The following is a 13,658-nucleotide window of genomic DNA, read 5'->3' as shown; positions in this document are numbered from 1 at the left end:
CAAAGGATGTTTCCACACAAAGGGGAGAAAGCCACAGCCACATTAAAAATATAAATAAATCCAGCCAATAAGTTTTACTTACTTTGGGGGAAAAATAATGGGTGGGGGCAGGGGGAGAAGGGAATTCATGTGTTCTTCCACAATGCCTGTGTCCCCAGAAAGCTGCGTGAAGGGCAGGGCCCAGGGCCCAGGGCCCAGACGAGACAGTGAGACATTCCTTTTGAAAATACGCTTCTTTCCCTCGGAGAAGGAACATCAGCCAGTTCTCAGACACCAATCTATAACTGCCTGCATATCACATTAACCATCTCCTTGAAATCCTGGGGCAGCATTTATTTTATGCTGGAAACTGCGACAGGCCTATTGTTAGCAGGAGGGCCCCTGGTCTTTCCTTTAATCCTACTTTGAAACATTATCCATGTAGACTGGACAGAAGGTCTGTCTTAGTCTAAACTCTGGGTCTGGGAGATTAGCATGCTGAGGCACAGAGAGGTTAGGGGTCTAGCTGTAAATCACACAGCTGGTGGGCAACAGATCTAGGCTCCAATCCCTCTATGCCCTAGCCTCCAAGCCCATGCTTTGTCCCACAAACTACTACAGAGTAGCACAAAAGTGGTTGACAGTCTGACATCCTGAGACAGTTCTGTCGATCTCAGTTTTCTCATTGATTAGTTCCAGGCCCTGGGCAAGTCACTTAACTTCTCTGAGCCCCATTTTCCTCCAGTGTACATATGGGGTTATGACTGTCACTATCTTGAGGATTACTGAGAGGATTACATAGGCCAGGGCTTGACAGCCAGGCACGCTATTATTGTAGTGTACTTGTCCAGTTTCCCACGCAGAAGTGAGCAGATCTGCCATCTGAGATGCAGTCATTTTATCTGCACAGCTGCCCAGAGATAGGCAGGACACGATGGCTATCAAACCCATTTTACAGTTAAGAAAATTCATTCCTCCTCAGAGATGACATAACTTGATAAGATCTGAGTTTTAAAAGTGAGCACATTCTCAGCATGAAACAGTCCTAACTGTCCTCCCTACCACACTCCCAAGGTTGGTTTGGGTTGAATTAGGATGAGTTACATCTTCCTTGCCTGCTGCACAGCAGAGTCACACTCTGTGATCCTTCCTTATAAACTGGAATCCACACAGTGCCTGGTACAAAGCAGAGACTTGTGCAGCATTGATGAGTGAGTGAATTACTGAATGAATGAAGATCCTGATCCACAGACAAGAACCTGCTGGTTGGCCCAACAACCTGAAGCAGGGGTTTTGTGGCAGAAAGCAGGAGTGAGGCAGGCCAGAGTTCCAAGGGCAGGAAGCAAGAACCCCATTCTCTTCATCCGTTCCCAGAGCCTGCTCTATAGGAAGGAAGCCTTTGACAAGACCAAGAGCTGGGCCCCGGATCTCAACGATCCCCTCCAGAGTGATGCCAGACCTGGCCCACACGACTCAATCCAGGACCCAGAAGATAACTGTGAAGCACACGTGACCCTCCTTCAGCTAAAACAGATGTAATAACAGTGCCAGCGAGGGGCAGCAAACAGGCCAGGGAGATGGCCCATCTATCTTCCTAATTGTCAACTCTGCCCATAGTAAGATTTTTCTCCCTGTCACACCTTAGGCTGCTACTGAACTGAAGCAAAACCAAAATATCCATCTTCCAGCCATGAGCAGTGGCCTTCACAAGGTGCCAGGGATGAAAGGAGGCTACTTGGCTTGGAGAAGCAGACAGAGCTAGAAGGAGCCCCAGAGTCAGGAGCTGGGGGTTGGGAGGCAGTGAGGGCGGGGGTGTTGGTGGGGGAGTTGGCATGCTGTTAACCAGCTAAAGGTACTTAGACAGTTACTGCATCTCACTGGGACTCTGCTTCCTGTACACTTAAAGTCCAAAGTTCTGGAAATGGGTCAGTGGGTAATGGGAGGGCTGTGAATCGTGTGATATTACATACAAGATATTTTAGGTTATATGCACTTGGAGGAAAGTATGGTATCCACAATTTTCATCAGAATCTCCAAGATAGATGTAACACTCCCTCCCCTCCCTAAAAAAAAAGTTAAGAAATACCAGCCTAGACCGTTTTCATCCAATAAGCATTTATTGAGCACCTTCAATGTCTCCTTCTCTGTGCTAGGTACTTGAGACACAAATAAGACAGGAGGAACAAGAAATATGTTTTCGTGATGCTCAGTGCAGTTGATGTTCCCTGGACAGAAACACGTCCAGGGAGCTTTGGAAACAGAAAAGGCAGCATTGGACTCTGGTCAGGAAAGGCCTTCCAGAATGCTACTGGTGGTGGTGGTGGTGGTAGAAACCTTAAGTGTCATGTTGATATTGAAAGCTGGCTGTGCATTCACTGGATGCACAAGTAGGAAGAGTATTTTAGACAGAGGATAGCATGTGCAAAGACAACGTGTGTTCCAGGAACTGCCTGAAGTGTAGCCATGAGTAAAACATAGAAGGTGCTTATGGAGGGGGGGGGGGTTGCAGTGGCAGGGAGATGGGGGAGTGGGAGAACCAGAAACGGGGCTGGAAAGGCAGTGGGGCTCAGATTAGCTAATGCCATGTAAGCCATCCCAAAGAATTTTACATTATAGGCAATGAGTTTGTTCCAGCTTTAAAAGTCTTAAGATGAGCCCCCCCTTCCCCCCCAACATGAATCTTCCTAACTGTTGGGCAGAGGCCTTGGTTAGTTATGAGCACAGTGGGCAACAGCGAACAACGGGAGGGAAGATCTGCTTCCCCTTGGCACCTCGAGTGGGTATGGGCCGTCTGCCCAAGGTGCTGGTAGTACGTGCGTGCATGAGGGTGAGCCCGGCACCTGCCTGACAGTCTCTCCCTCCACCTCTGGACAGGGAGGGGACCTCCAACTGCCCATTATCATGGCTGAGAAGGGAAACTACTGACTGGCCCAGGCAATAGGATGCCGTTTGGGCCCCTGGTCATCACTTGATAAACTGTCTTTCAGTCCCTCTAATGGTCTCTGCTGCTCGCCTCAGAGTCCTCTCCCGTGCTGTTCCTTCTGACGGGAAGGCTCATTCTCAACCTGTTAACTCCTACCAGCCTTCCAACAGAGTGACTACCGTGCCTATCACAGAACTTCATAGTACCTTATCCCTTCCTTTCGAAAGAAGTCAGCACTGCTTGTAATTCTCTGTTTGAGTGATTTGATCCTTGTCGGTCTTGGCCACTGGACTGCCCACTCCATGGGGCCAGGCAGTGCATGTTTTCTTCATTTCTCTATCCGGCTACCTTGCCTAGTGCCTGCAGACAGCAGGTATTTGTTGACCAAACGCACCCTGAGCCATCCCTCATTCTCTGTCCTTTCACATTCCCCAGAACTCACATTATGGTCCAGCGAGGCGGAGTTTCAGACATGGGCAGGAGGCCTGGACTTGAAAAGGAGTGGACTCTGCTGCTATTCCAAGGGGAGCTCTGTGGTCTTCTGTGTCATGTCTGGAAAGGCTCTAAAGAACCCACGTTTGGTTTTACCCAGGCAGGTTTTGTGTTTAATTCAAGATGCTTTCTCCCCAGGCCTCAACCTGGTCACTGGCTGCATCTGACCCTCCCCTGATGCTACTTGTTTAATAGGACTTTGCCCAGGCTTCAGGGGTCAGCCTCAGGAAGGCGGGAATCTCCTCCTCCTTCTCCTGGAAAATGCCTCTTCCTGGCCCTCCAGGCCTGCACCCTCGGTCTCCTGAGAACCGAAACCGCTGCTTCTTGCAGTGAGACTCAGGGCAAGTGCTTATTTAGACCTGGTGTAGGGGCCATGAGACTCCACTTTCCAACTCCCAGGCTAAGTAACTGGCCACTCTGCAGGGACAAAGTACTTGGGGTCAAAGGTTTGACCTTAAGGGAGAGATGAGAAGGAGGGAATCTCACCAAGTGGCACGCAGGTTCAACGAAAAGTGCTCTAGGATGCCAGCGCACGCGGCTCCCCAGGGTGGCCCCGCTGCCTCCACCCAAGGTCGTGGCCCAACGCGAGCTCTGGAAAGTTCAGCCAGGAACCGAGGGATACCAGGGTAGACGCTGGGGGCCGGCTTTTGCGAAAGACAGGAGGCTTAAGAGCTCGATTCCAGGTCGTCCTGGGAGCCAGCGCAGGGCGCCCAGTCCCGCAATCTGCATCCCGGACCGCAGCGCCCGGCTGAGAAGCGCTGGGCGGGGGCTGCACCACCGGAGCCGCAAGGACAACGCGGCCTCCCCCTCCCCACTGGTCTCCTCCTTCCACAGCACCGGGGCTTCGGGAGCGGGTCGGGGCGGAAGGGGAGCGGCGCCGGCCCCCGGGTAGCCCGCGCAGCCCCGGCAGCCCCCTCCCCACGCTGTCGCCTACCCCAGGCAGGGGCTCCGGGTCGGCCCAGGCTGCCGCAGCCTCTGTCTTAGGGGGAGCCGGGGACGCGGAGCGGGGAGGGGGCGAGGCGGGCGGCGGAGGCGGAGAAGAGTGGCCGAACGCCGGGGCCAAGACCCGGGTCGCGCGGGGCAGGGTGCTGGCACGCCCCACTCAACGCGCCGCGCGGGCTGGGGTCGCAGAGCGCCTTACCTTGGCGCGCCGCAGAAGTCGGGAGCGAGGCGACCGGCTGTGCCTGGGGCCGGCGCACACCCCGGCTTTGGGGCGCAAGCAGCCTCCGGGTGCACGGTCCCCGTCCGGGGCGCGCACCCCCGGGCTGGCGCACTCCGGTCGCCCGGGGCGCGCACACCCTCGGGCGCCCTCTCGCCGGCGGGCTGGGTCTGGGCGCCGAGCGCACACCCTGTGGAGCACACCCACCGCGGCCGATGCGGGACTGGCCAGGCGCGGCCGGCGTCGCCGGCTGCCAGCACCACCCGAGTCCCCGCCTTCGCTAGGGGAAAAAAAAAAAAGACTCCAGACGCGCCGCGGGCTTTGGTGTGTAGGAAGGGGCAGCATTGCGAAACCGAGGGGAGGGTCTTAGCCTTGATAAGCTCAAAAGCCCTTGGACAGAGTTTGGAAGAAAAACTTTCTGTAAGGAGACTGGGAAACTCCTAACTGTATATAGCGCTTTGCGGATTTCCGAAGTGCTTTCTCGTACATTTCTCAGTGCATCTTCACGACCACAGTAACTAACTGGGGGCCATTTCTAGCCTCATCTTGTGGATGGGGAGACAATGTCGCTCAAGGTAATGGTTGCCCAAGCCACCACAGTCTCGGTAACAGAATCCTGGGTACAGTGAGGTCTTGTACATCCCAGGCCGGATTTTCTCATTGCGGAGGTGGGAGAGTGAGGGTGGGGATGGATGTGGCGGAACTCCTATCTCCCCTGTCATGACTTTTTCCCTTTCCTTTTTTTCCTCCCCACCCATTGCTTTAGCCTCACTCAGGAAAGGGTCTTTCACTTCACACTCCCACCACCCACAATGCTTTTTATCAGTTCAAACCATTTACATTTCAGTCACCAACCTTGAATGACCAGCGCACGAAATGCCGAACGTTGTACACAGTCAGCCTAGGGGAAAAGAGCTGATCCTACTCCATTTTACAGATGAGGACAAACAGGCATGGGCGGGTTGGATGCAGAGCCTGTGGGACTCCAGATCTCAGCCCTCACTCACCTTACACACCTTTCAAAGGGCCAGCTGACACAGGGGAAAACTTAACCAAATGGCTTGAGTTTTTTGACATGGAGACCCCTAAGGGGGAGGTAATTTAGGGCAAGGGACAGTTCTGGGACTTTTGTTTTCCCATTTTGATAGATACATAGTTATTAAAATGATTTGCTTCTACTAGGGCTCCACTAGAAGCAAATTAAGAGCCCTAGAACAACAAGAAATGGCCACAGAGGCTTGGCCTCAGTACTGAGAGGTAACAGGGAGTAATGGGGACTTGGTGAGCTTGAAGGCAGCTCCAGCCTCCTGCCCAAGTGAAGGGGCTGCTGCTACTCAGCTCTAGTGGGTTGTTGCCCGTCAGAGTATTAACCTTAAAAATAAAACTGCCGGTCACTATAAGAGCAAAAATGGGTTTATTTGGGAGTAGCAGAGAATTTCAGTCCAGTGCAAGCAAGCCAGAGCAAAACCATGGGCAAGTCCAACAAACAAAAGAGAGGAACATTATTTTACGGAGAAGAAGGAGGAAGTTGGGATGGGTTGTTTTGAGCAAAAGTGCAGTAGAGAGAAGGAAGAGTTCAGGGTAATAATGGGTTTTCATTGGCTGAGTTGCAGGGGCAGTCTATCTCTTGTAGGAGATGCAAAGTACATCTTTCCCTATTGGGGCCTGTAACTGATGCCTTTTTTCCTGTTGAGATTCTTCTGTTAGAGATTTGTCCTATAATTGACATAATTGACATGGAGTGATAGGGCTCCCCCTAGCAGCCTCTCCTTCTGGCATCCTGAATCCACTTTAGTAAGGTTTCTTTTTATTAATTTTCACAAGGGCAAGGAGTTAATATGGCCAGATCATTCTCATTTTTAAAGAGAAGCTATACATCAGATATATAAGTGAAGTCTCCCAATTTGGTGATAACTAATTTTAAAAATGCTAAACATTTGAAGCCTGGGTTGGTGTTGTTCAAGTCAAATGAAATGACTTTATCAACCTGATCTAGCCCATGGAACAGGGCTATATGCCTTCGAGTTTGGGGGCACTTCACTCTATTTCATTTAGACCTCCTGATGTCCCTGTGGGATGCACCCAGCATGGATACTACGTATGTTTTATGGAAGAGGAAACCCCAGTTCAGGAGGCTTCCATGACTGGCTCAAAGTCGCACAAGCTAATTGGTAGAGCTGTAACTGAACCTGGCATTCTGACTCCTGGTCCTGGACCCTTTTTCCTCTGCATCCTCCAAACTCACTAAAAATCTGTTTTTTGGTTTCTGGGCATTGTGAGCCAAGTTAGGCTTAGGACTGGCACTGGGGTGTGGAGACATAGCACCTTTCCTGGGAAGATGGAGCGGGAGTGCCAGACTGTTGTCCTCGAAAGCTCAGCCTGATGACTCAGAAATGAAGCTGTATCTTGAGGGTAAAGCTGAGTCAGAGGAAGCAAGGGCAGCCAGGGCTTCTGAATCCCAGATTAGGGTATCGAGAAACAGGATGAAAAGTGGGCTAAGCAAATAGATGCACCCCTTAGCGCCCCCCCCCCAAAAGAAACGCCAGGAGCCACAGACAGATACTGGCTAGGAAACTTTCTGTTTTTCCATAACAGGGGAGCAACAAGAGTTAGACTGGAAAGCAGACCTTTGTGGTCCTGGAAAGAAAGGACCCCTTGTGGGCAGCAGGTGTTCTAGAATCTCTCGTTTGGGCATCTCCAGTGCAAGACCCAGCCTGGGCCTTTCAGGCAGAGAGAGTCTGAAAAGCTGATTTAGAATGACTGGGCACAACACTGCTGGATCCTGAAACTCTCTAATCAAAGGACTGAGTAGCAGGCAGAGAAAGGAAAGCCTCCTTGCTCCCCCCAATTGCTGGATTAACAAGTATTCGCCACCTATGCATGTGCCAGGCCCTGAGTCAAGCACTTTACATACATGGTCTCATCAGGACTCACAATAAAACTGTCGAATGGCCATTATTCTCCCATCAAGGATAACAGTGTTACTTCCCTGGGGAGCGCAACTAGTTAATTGGGGAGGTGGGATTCAAACTTGGGTCTTAGTGACTCCAAAGACTGAATCTCCTCTAACTGAGAGTTTAGAAATTGCTGCTAATGAGGAGATGTGTCATTCAGATCCTGCTTCAAGAAAACACTGCCCAGCCGTGAGAGCCTTGAGAGTGTGGTTCACTAACACCGCCACTCCACCTCCTCCAGGGTCGGCCTCAGGTCGGCCTGCAGGTGTATTGATAATGTTTAATAACCAGCTGTTGGGGGAGAGATAGGTGCGTAGATATAGTCAGTTCTCATTATTCCCAGTAGTCCCATAAAGTGACCACAAACACTGAAATTGCTAAGACTCAACATTGTCCCCAGGGGAAAATACAGGGTTAGGTTCCTACAAGCCTCTGGGCACATTTTCATCAACTGATCAATATATAACTTTGTTTTATGTTTTTGGTTAAAAACTATATATACATTATATTTTTATTTTATCTATTTATTTTTAAAGTTTTTACTTAAATTCCAGTTAGTTAACATGGAGTGTAATATTAGTTTCAAGTGTACAATATAGTGATCCATCACCGGGCCTCATCACAGCAAGTGCACTCCTTAATCCCCACCATGTACATTGTTGATTCATGAACAATGAACTAGTGGCCAACAGCACTATAATTCACACCTGAACGAGGGTTGTTTAACACATGTATTTTCTCCATTAGGCACATCACAGCTTCCTTGTGCTTAGAATACTAGGTAGATAGCACTTCAACACTATTCTTCGGGGCTATTTTAAACAGTGAAATCACCTACAAAAGACACAAAAATGTAAAAAAGCACTGCTAAATAGACCACAAAAAGGACACTTGTTTAGAGCATGAGAGCCGAAACAAGAAGGCAGAGGGTGACCTTGCTCAACATCAGCTGTGAACACACACACCAGGCGACTCCAGATTTTCACCACTCTGCACACGTCCACAAAAGATTACAAAAGTGCCACAGGAATTGATGTTGGGGTTAGCAGTAAACGTTAGCAAGTAAGTGACTTTGCCAACACAGATCAGCACCTGATAAGAATGGGCTGTATGTACATGTATTCATGTATACCTTCTGGGCCCTTCATGTCCACAACCTAAACTTCCAGTTTCATTTCCCATTATCCTCCAGCCAGACTGGACAGTTCACCATTCCCCAAACATGTCCCATATATATCTAGCTTTGTGGCTGAGTGCATGCTACTCCCTACACCTAGATACTTCCTTCTCTGCCTTCTGACACACACACACACACACACACACACACACACACAAACACACACACCCTGTCTTCCCACGTCTGAATGATTCTGCTGTGACATGGTACTTCCTCCATGAAGGCCTTCCTGATAACTCAGACTTTGGGATTTCTCCATGCTTGGAACCACCCTGGCATTTTGAAGTCTATGCCAGACATTGCTCATGTTCTACCTGGTATTATAAGGCAGCCTTAGTGATTGTCAAAAACACACATCTGGCCATGCCCCTCCTGGCTTACAACCCCTCAAAGGCATCCAGTGCTCTTGGGATAAAGTCTGGATTCCTTTAAGAAGGTGTATAGGTCTAGCCCCTTTCTACCTCTTCAGTCACAACTTGTTGTCTCCCTTATCTTCTCTCCTCTAGCCATGAGACTCCTCTTAATTCCTGTAACACACTGGGCTCTTTCCTGCCTAGACTTCTCTGTACATGCTGTGTTTTCTTCTGCCTAGAATTTCTGTTCCTCCAATTCTTCCTTTAGATAATTAATATTCATCCTGTGAATCTCAGCTTAAATATCACTTCTGCAAGGTATCTCTCTGATGCACCTCCAACCCCAGGAATAACTTAGGAGTTCCTGGGCTCCACTCCTATAGCATCTCTGCTTTTCTTTCATACATTCAGCACAGTTTAAATTATGTGTTATTGCCCATTTTCCCCACAAGATGTAATTACATGAAGAGAGGCCTGTATCTCATTGGATGATTTTCAGCACCTAGTTCAGAATCTAGTACAGATAAATGTAAATCCTGGCTCTCAATAAATGTTTTATGAGTGAACGAATAACTAGATCTTCACTGTCTTGAGACCTATTGGGGAGTGATAGGAGTGCAGATAGGTAAAATAGGTAAAATAATTATGGAGGTTTACTTACTCATGATGTAAAATTACTACTCTGTTGGTGTTTTATACTGCATACTTAATTCTAAATTCAAAAGAGCTATCATTATTACTAAATTCAGGAGGAATGTGCCCCCCACTATGTTATATCATACATAAAAATCATCCAGGTAATACAAATTAAAATGTGAAAGAAAATAAGCTTCTAGAATATCACATAGGTAAAAACTCATGTCCTAGAAGGAAGCAAATATTTCTTAAACAAGACACCAGAAGCACTAACCCTACACACACACGATACATTAAATTAGTATTTTATTCTGTTCATTAAAACTAATTGACATTAAAAACAAATGGAAAAAACTTACTGACATAAACAGCAACCATTTTATTCCCTCTTCTGATTCTGTGGGTTGACTGGGCTGAGTTGGGCAGATCCGCTGCTCCATGTTATGCTGGTTGGGGTTGAGTCATTTGGCCTGGAACGTCCAAGATGTCTCTTTCCAGTGGCTGGCTAGTTAATGCTGGTTGTTGATTGGGAGTTCAGCCAGGGCTGCTAACTCAGGAGTACCTACATGTGACCTCTCCATTTGGCTCAGGTTTCTCACAGACTGGTGTCTCAAAAGCAAGTCTTCCAAGAGAGAAGAAGTAGAAGCTGCCCAGTGTCTCAAAGGCTAGGCCCAGAACTGGCATGGCATCACTTTCAACATGTTTTATTGGTTAAGCAGTCCCAGGGCAAGCCTAGATTCAGAAGGCAAGAGTAATAAACATCAACTCTCAATGGAGAGAGTGAGAAAGAATTTATGGTCACCTTAATCTACCACAGCATAATTAAGAGAGTGTAACAGCAAACCAGAGACTGGGAGAGATGCTTTCAAAACATATATATTATGTGTTGAATTGTGTCCCTCCTCAAAATTGATACTGAAGTCCTAACCCCTAGTATCTTAGAATGTGACCTTATTTGGAAATGGAGTCGTCACAGATATAATTGGTTGCCATGAAGTCATACTGGAGTAGGATGGACCTATGATCCAGTGTGACTGGTATCCTTATAAAAGGGGAGATGAGGATACAGAGACACATACACAGGGAGAACACCATGTGAAGATGAAGGCGGAGATCTACAAGCCAAGGAACACCAAGGATTGCCAGCAAACCACCCAGAAGCTAGGAGAGAAGTATGGGACAGATTTTCCCATAGCCCTCAGAGGGAACCAACTCTACCAACACCTTGATCTGTGAGAAAATACATTTCTGTTGTCAAAGACACCCAGTTTGTGGTATTTTGTTATGGCTTTCCTAGGAAACTAATACAATATATAAAGAATGTCTGCAGAGGAATAAGAAAAAAACAATTCAATAGGGAAATGAGCAAACGTTTAAACAAACACTTCACAAAAGAAGGTATTTTAAAGGCAATGATATGAAAAAGTGCTCAACATCATTAGTTATTAGAGAAATGCAGATTAAACCTCAATTAAGGTATCACTGCACATTCTTTAGAATTGCTTCTAGTAAAAATGTTAAAATACAAAGTGTTGGCAAAGATGTAGAGCAAGTGGAATTCATAAACATTGTTCCTGGAGTGTAAATTGGTACAGCCACCTTGGAAAACTGTCAGTAGCTACTAAAGCTGAATATATGTGCACTCGTGAGTCAGCAATTCTGCTCTTAGACATAGACCCAATAAAGATATATGCATATGTAGATCATAAAGCATAATCATGAATATTAATAGCAGTACTATTCATAATTTCCCTAAACTGGAAACTGCTTAGGTTTATGTCCAGTGTAGAATGGATAAACAATGGTTAAGTCCTTCAATGGAATACGACTACAGCAGTGAAAATGGAACTACTGCTACTTAAAACAATATGGAAAGGGTGTCTGGCTGGCTCAGTCGGTAGAGCATGCAACTCTTGATCTCAGGGTTGTGCGTTTGAGCCCCATGTTGAGCATGGAGACTGCTTTTTAAAAAATTGTAAAAAAAAAAAAAAAACAATTGGAAGAATTTCACAAAAATGAATAATGAGTACCAAGTACAAAAAGTATAGACTGTAAGACTCCATTTGATAAAGTTTAAACACAGGAAGAACTACATCATAATGATAGAAATCAGGATTGTGCATATCTTTGGAGATGGCACAAGGGAGATTTGGAAGGTGACAATGTTGTATTTTTTGAATCTGGGTAATATTTATGAAACTATCTTACTTTCTGAAAATCCATTGCATTGTGCTTTATTCGGGTGCTTTTCTGTGTTATAGTTCAATGTAAAATTTTATTTAAAAATTAAATAAATACATTCCGAAGTGTCAGATCACCTCCACCCACTGATAACTGGAAATACTAGCCGTGCCTTTCACATTGGTAATGATTTATAAATGTGCTCTCCTGGAAAAGCATTCTGAGCATTTTTGAGGTTTTGTAAAAAGGAAAGAGACTGTAAGTTCAATTTCTTTATCTTTTTATATAATGAAGCTTTGTTGTGTACGTGAAATAGTCAATGTTGATTAACTATTTAAAACTTGGTTAAATCACAGTGTGGACAATATCATATTAAGCAAGAAGTTTTATATTAAGTCAAGAGGAACAGGCAATCCATTGGATGACAGAATTAGTTATCAAACAGATCTCAACAACATCCACTTGCGTTCCAATCTCCATGTGGACGGCAGCCTACACTCTAACCCTCCCGAGCATGCAGTTCTTCCAACCTCAGGTCTCTCTCTCTCACTTCTGGGTTGTTTCACATATAGCATTCTCTGCCTAGGACAGTCTTACATAGCTGTCATAGCCTAGCTAAATCTTTCTGAATCTAGTTCAGATATCCCCTGACCACTGAGACAGAGTGTCTCTGAGATGGCCCCCAGAGATCCCCTCCTCCTTTTATTCATGTCCTGTGCAACCCCGTCCCCTTGAGTATAGGCTGGACCTGGTGATTCACTTCTAACAAATAGAATATGGCAAAAGTGATAGGCTATCACTTACAAGATTAGGTTGCAAAAAGACTGGCTTGTATCTTGGGCTCCCTCTCTTCTTCCCCTATTCTCACTCTCTTTCTCTCAGAACTCTTGGTCTGAAAGAAGTCAGGTACTTTGTCCTGTGTAGCCCATTGGAGGGGCAAGAAACTCATGTGTCTGGCCAACATCCGGTGAGAATGTGAGGCCTGCCAACAGCCAAGTGAGTGTGCTTCAGGGTGAAACCCTTCTCCTCAAGTCAAATATTGAGATGACTGCTGTCCCACATAGTTTGACTGCAGCCATGTGAGGCCTGGAGCCAGAGGAGCCAACTAAACTCGACCTAGGTTTCTGACCCACAGAAACTATCAAAATTTGTTGATTTAATCAGCCAAAGTTTGGAGTATTTGTTACACAGCAATAGCTAACTAATAAAGCCCCCACCTTCACCCCTCCCACCGCAGGACGTACTCACTGCCCCTGTTGTATCCAGTGCTTCCCACAATCACAGCATTTATCATACTTTATAGTGGTCTACTGCTTACTTGCCTATCTCTGCCATACAAGGCACCAGGAACCATGTTTTACAAGCTTTTTCATCCCAGTTCCTAGAACTCATTTGTACTCAGTACGTGTCTGATTGACAGGTGAAAGAATAAATACCTGATGGCTGTTTAATCTTGGGAAGTAACAACCTCTCTGATTTTTAATCTTTTCATTTTTAAAGTGATCAAATTTGTAGAAACATTTCAGAGACAGAATGAACATGACTTGGTAAATAATCAGATGTAAGGAGTGAGGAAAAAGGAAGAGTTAAAGTTTGGACAACTAGTTATCCCTAAGAGAGAGAAAAAATACCAGGAGAGGAGCTTGTTTAGAATGGAAGATCATGAGTTCAACTTAGTTGATGCTGAAATTGATATATCTTTGGACACATCCACCAGTCTGGTGATAGAAAGAGGATTGTGATGGGACGTATGTGGGAGCTGATGGCACATAGGTGGTAACTGAAACCCTAGGAGAGAAGCCAA

At 46.6% G+C, this 13,658-nt stretch overlaps 1 protein-coding gene across 2 annotated transcripts in view; it reads right to left on the bottom strand.

The window, feature by feature from the left end:
* KANK4 (KN motif and ankyrin repeat domains 4) overlaps positions 1–10,140 on the bottom strand; it is a 72,391-nt gene extending 62,251 nt beyond the window's left edge. The window contains exon 1 of one of the 2 annotated variants that reach the window (XM_008690798.2): positions 10,033–10,140. The gene's annotated coding sequence lies outside the window, so the exon portion shown is untranslated. Of the gene's footprint in view, positions 1–4,535; positions 4,614–10,032 lie in introns of those variants that run through there. The other variant, XM_040627216.1, reaches the window with a different exon arrangement.
* Between the last annotated feature and the right edge of the window lie 3,518 nt (positions 10,141–13,658).

This window comes from Ursus maritimus, unplaced genomic scaffold (genome assembly GCF_017311325.1).
Source record: "Ursus maritimus isolate PB19 unplaced genomic scaffold, ASM1731132v1 scaffold_12, whole genome shotgun sequence".
NCBI lineage: Eukaryota > Metazoa > Chordata > Mammalia > Carnivora > Ursidae > Ursus > Ursus maritimus.
This window is presented reverse-complemented; position numbering and strand designations above follow the sequence as displayed.